The following is a 6,000-nucleotide window of genomic DNA, read 5'->3' on the forward strand; positions in this document are numbered from 1 at the left end:
TGTTTTCTTAAAGTAAGTAATCAGATAATTTTTGCTCAATTACATATTAAAACTTCCAACAACTGAGCAAGATAGTACTGTGCTAAATTGGTCAGTTGATTAAGTAATTCAGTTTTCACTTATGATTGATTTTTAACACTTAATGGATTATTTAAGGACGTTTATCTGCAGGCGATGCTTTAGTTCCTGAAAGGGCACTTTGTCTGAGCTTATGCCTTGCAGATCATGCACAAGTCATATGAGACTGCTTCAGCTCATCATCTGTAGATTGTGTTTTTACAAAACAGCTGCACCTCATTGCTGTGAAAGTCTGCATGGGGGATTACTAACATTGCCTCAATTAATGAAAGTGGGTGCACCTTGCACTGGAGGGGACATGGCTATTGCCTTAGAAGGTGTGGTTGAACTTATGTGGGGGTTCCTAACAAGTTCTGCCAGCTCTCCACACCCCTCTTCCATGTCTCTCTTGTGCCACGGCAACGATTGATCACTCTTAATAGAGTCATCCCTTTTGAGCCGTGATTTAACATTGTCAAGAGACATTGCAGGGGAGTCATGAAGCAAGTCCTTCCTGCACCTCTATGGATCTACAGTTAAAACTGTTACATACAATTCACAAAATAAAAATATAAATTCAATAATAAAATGTAAAAAATGTCACTGTCACCACCCAACTTCTTTCCTAGTGCATGAAGACTGCCTCAATGCATTCTGCGGGACATGGATCCCTTTTGTGTGCACTAATTCAGAAATGTCACATAGAATGTGTGTTACCCTAAACCCCCTAAAATGTTCTTCCTCCTGACCTAAGGACTTTTGAAAACAGGTGCTCTGCATCTGTATGCAAATGTGACATAACATCTGTGGGAAAAGATATGTACATCTAAAATAAATGTTTCTTTTTGGGACCTATAATTACGTTAAATAATGGATATAAAAAGTTTACATAACTATACTTGAAATTGCAGATGTTAGTGATAAAAAGCCCAGAATCAAGATAAATCATAAATAAAACATTTTATTATAGAGAAGTGAAAATTATAAACCCTACAACACCCTATTTACATAAGTGTGCACACCCCTGAACTAATGTTTTTTGGAGAGACATTTTGCTTTTGTTATAGCAGTGAGTCTATTTGAATAAGTCTCTATCAAATTCACACACCTGAACTTTGCAATTCTATCCAACTCTTCCCTGCAAAAAAAGATCAAGGTCCATCAAATTGTAAGGGGTTTTCCTGTGACAATTTTTGGTCATATAAAATTCAATGGTATTGAGGTCTGAGCTCTGACTGCGCCTTTCCAAGACTTTGGTTCACTTGGATGTGTCCTTTGGATCTTTATCAATTTGGAAGGTGAAACTACTCTTCATGTTCAGTTTTCTGTGAGAAGTCAGCAGGTTTTGCTCCAAAAAATCTTGATATTTGAAGCTATTCGTTATGCCCTCTATCCTGACTAGAGTCCCTGTCCCATCTGAAGAGAAGATGCCACCACCAAGCTTCACAATAGGTATGGTATTCTTTGGGTGATGAGCTGTGTTGTCTTTGCACCACACATATTTTAAAGAATTAAGGTCACCGGGTTCAACATTGGTCTCATCCAAAGGTTAACTCCAGCAAAAACCTAGAATGTAGTTTTGGATAGAGTTGAAGGAGTTAATGTAGAAATTAAAAGAATACTTATCTAAGATTAGTTGAATTCACTGGAATCCCTAATGGTGCTTATAGTCCAGTGCTACATTCCTCTACAGTTACAACTCAGCCCTTCCAAACTGGCTGTGTGGGTATTGAGGAACCTCCCCATAAAATGCCCATTCAAGCAGACCATTAGAGCTAGTGACACAAACGGGAGAATTCAATTGACCACGGTACTGGTGAGATTAACGCAGTCTGCGCACTCTTACCATTACTACGGTAATAGTGCACATTATTACTGTTAGTACGGTAATTTCAATGCGGTTTTTTGCTCGCGGCTCTGAGAGCCGCAAGCAGAAATCTGTGTTAAAATTAACGTACTAATGGTAATAGTGCGAATAATGCAGTCAATTGAATCCCCCCCTGGGGCTAACTGATTGTACAGCAACATTGGGGCTAATTTAGATTGGATGCATTTCCGCACTGGGCGTATGTAGAAAAAGACGCAAGCAGGAAAAAGCATGTTTACTTATATACTGTAAGTCGAGTTTGACACATCTCAAGATACGTCTAGCTCAAAACAGTAGCATCTGTGCCAGACATACATCAAGGATACAAGTCTGTATACTCATTCTCCAATGGCTGTGTAGAGACGTGGTTTGATAGTGGTTCTAGCAAATGTTAGAGTCACATTGCTTAATTCATACACAAAATAATGTTGCAAGTGTCATGTACACAAAAGAGAATATTGTTTTAACAGTAATTAATAAGTACAGCAGTTATTCATAAAAAATGTACTTAAATACAATCACCTCCACATTTGATGTTTACCCCTATTAAAATTAAAAGGGATTTTTTCACTGCAGTAGTCCAAATGGAGAGGTCATGTAACTAATGAAAATTGAATGCTGCAACTTTATAATACAGCCGCCAAGCTAATGGTTTAAATAAATATCAGCTGGAGAGGCTGATACACAATCAGCCAATCAGAAGCAGCTAAATAGTGCTATTGATAGTCTTCATCACCACTGCATATCATTGTACCAGCACTCCAGCAACGGGAAGACATTTAATATACATTTAATATATTTTGTGCATCCATTTAATATATTTTGCTCAATGGCTTTAAATGTTCATTAATAAAGAAATGTATTTTATTTTATTATTGTGAAGAAGCCTGAGGAAACCTAAGAGTGCATCCTATTTAACAGAAATATTTCCTTCTTTATTTCTGTTTAAGTAAACTTTGGGCTAGATTTACTAAGCTGCGGGTTTGAAAAAGTGGGGATGTTGCCTATAGCAACCAATCAGATTCCAGCTTTCATTTATTTAGTACCTTCTACAAAATGACAGCTAGAATCTGATTGGTTGCTATGGGCAACATCCCCACTTTTTCAAACCCGCAGCTTAGTAAATCTAGCCCTTTGTCTCTCTGGAAGCACCTCCTGAAGAAAAGAGTGTATATATTCACATTAAGTGTAAATATCTCTGTAATATTTAGGTGGCTACTTGGGATACTTCAAGATTCTGTGCGGTATTACCCTAATGTTTTTGTAAGCAGGTGCATCCACGTCTATTTGTGTTGAAATTATGCGAACACGCCTCAACTGTAATCAGTTATGATTGTCCACCTCTGCCCAACCGCGTTCCACCTCTCCAGGCATAAAAAATGAACATATGTTCAAATCTATATGAGCCCCATTGTAGCAACAATAGTAGTTAGGAAGGGAACAACTGTAATACCAGTGTATGATCTTTTATCTGGAGATCCAGGATACAGAGCATTGTAAAAACCAGAAACCAAACCAAACAGTAAATAACAGCTGCTGGTTGAAGATTATGTCTTGCAAACATTTTCACTGTAGCTTCTTCATAAATTACTTCCATTATGTTTAACTGCAGACATCAATCACTTTTGTAAATTGGTGTTTAAGCAGAAATCAGCTGGCAGTGTACATAGTTCTGGGAATAGACCGGAACTCTCAAGTAGTGTTGATTTCTTATTGTGTCCAATAGAGTTTAGTTTGCCCACTTTGGAGGTAATTTAACAAAGCGCAAAAACTTCCGCTATGCAGTGCGAGAGCAGCTTTAGATCTGCTCTGTAACTTAATTTGCGGAGCGGAGCAGAGCAGAAACAAAACTTCATATTCCGGAACAAGATGAGGACGCCTTTCTAGGAGCGTTCCCTGCTGTATGGGAGGGCACGGCCATTTCAACTCCACACAAAAAGTTAAGTTTTAAACCGAATAAGAAGCGATGGTCTTTGGTTTTGTCCTATACTTTTAATCACACCTTTTTGCACTTTGGCGGAGAAGTAAATGCCCAGGATTATCTACCTCTCCTACCTCTCCACAAGTCTTGGCATAGTTCTAGGTTGTAGAGGTGCCACCCCCTCCCACCCCCCCCATCCACAGAGAACAGAGGGTTGACATGCCCCTTGAAAAGTGCTGGGCAGACCATCCATGTGCACTGGTGCAAGGCATTTCATGCTGTGTATTGCCTGCGCTTCCTAAACGACCTCCTATGAGACACCCAGCTTAGTATGTGGATAGTGCGAGTATATAGATATAAAAATATTGGTACATTAGCATTTAGCACTACAGTTAAGGTTGCAGTACATAATAATATAGCATTTGCTTTCAATTTTGGCTAGATAATGGTTATATTCCACTTAAAACACAACAGGTTTAGGACTGTTACATTTGCCTTCGGTTATATTACCATACCTCCATGTAATTTGAACCTCAGAGACTACTGGTATAATTTCAAAGTCTCCTAATTATATCTCTATTTCCTTATGATTGCTGCTTCCTCTCAGAATAATAAGCAGTTGTGTATAGCCAGAAGTCACTGTTGAGTATATTTGTACTTGTGTTATACAGTAAAGTCTTGCATTTAAATTATAGTTCTCTCATTTCTGTGGTGCTGGATTTTTCTAGGTGATCTTTGACTTTCTTTATTTGTGTACCTTCAAGTTACATTGCATTTTATAAAGCAACATCATTCTACTGCAGTAGCTATGTATCTGTGTTTAACATGTAATCCTAAAAGTTAGTCTTGCCCATAAACAGGCTGCACTCCTACATACCCTCTGCGCTAACTAGGCGCTGGCTGGCAGATTTCAGCCTGGGGGGCGCACAGGCGGCCGCATCACATGACACGCAATGCAGCCGCGTCCAATGACGCGGCAGCATCGCCGACCGGCCCTAACAGCGGTGAGACTGAGCGGCCCGGGGGACTGATGCCCCCTGCCCCCCGGCTCAGCCCGACCCTGGCACTAACCCTGCTTAAAATAATTATGCCCACAAGCTGTGGATGGTTTCAGTGAAGGAAAGTTGGTGGGAGAACAGCTCCCATCACATTCACTTATTCCATCTACGGAAGGAAAGCCTCCCACATTACACCCCTCCCCCCAATTGCTGTAACCCTCTCCCCCTGCCCAAACACACACAGCGACCTGGAGTAGGCAGATGAAGTTTCTGCACAACTGGCACTTCCATTCTGTGAACTGTTACCTAGAAGATTGCCTAGGGCGCCAATGGTCAGGGGGCACCTAAAACATTGACTCTGCACATACATCCTGGTATCATCATCATTTATTTACATAGTGGCATTAATTCCGCAGATATATCATCTTCTGGAGCATGCCTTGCTGGCTGTTTACTGAACTGCAGCTGCACATGGAAGCTGCTATGCCACACTTACACCCCGGCATTAAAGGGCAGCTAATACTGAAGTAAAGTTGATAAAAAAAAGCCATCATGTAACATTCCCATATGATGTATGCATGTAAATGCTATGGCAATCTTTGATTTTACTGTAGTTCATTAAGACACCACAGTGCACCGTACAATGGGGAAAACAGGACATACATCAAACAGGGACATACAAGTTAGAGAAATAAATGCAAAGTGTAGTAATGGCCCCACTCATGAGAGAGCTTCATCATCATCACCATTTATTTATATAGCGCCACTGATTCCGCAGCGCTGTACAGAGAACTCATTCACTTCTGTCCCTGCCCCATTGGAGCTCACAGTCTAAATTCCCTAATATAAACACACACACTCAGACAGGTAGAGACTAGAGTCAATTTTGATAGTAGCCAATTAACCTACTAGTATGTTTTTGGGAGTGTGGGAGGAAACCGGAGCACCCGGAGGAAACCCACGCAAACACAGGGAGAACATACAAACTCTACACAGATAAGGCCATGGTTGGGAATTGAACTCATGACCCCAGTGCTGTGAGGCAGAAGTGCTACCACGACGCCAACGTGCTGCCCTGAGCTTATATTCTAGTTGGAAGAGGTCACAGCTGAAACAAAAGGAGGGAGTGTGGGTCAGAGTGGAGATTTGGACTATTG

General features: G+C 40.6%; 1 protein-coding gene across 3 annotated transcripts in view; it reads left to right on the top strand.

The window, feature by feature from the left end:
- The window catches only part of LOC142139379 (transient receptor potential cation channel subfamily V member 1-like), a 55,700-nt gene that overhangs the window by 19,719 nt on the left and 29,981 nt on the right, over positions 1-6,000 (top strand). The window lies entirely within an intron of this gene.

The sequence above is a fragment of the Mixophyes fleayi genome, chromosome 2, assembly GCF_038048845.1.
Source record: "Mixophyes fleayi isolate aMixFle1 chromosome 2, aMixFle1.hap1, whole genome shotgun sequence".
NCBI classification, from domain to species: domain Eukaryota; kingdom Metazoa; phylum Chordata; class Amphibia; order Anura; family Limnodynastidae; genus Mixophyes; species Mixophyes fleayi.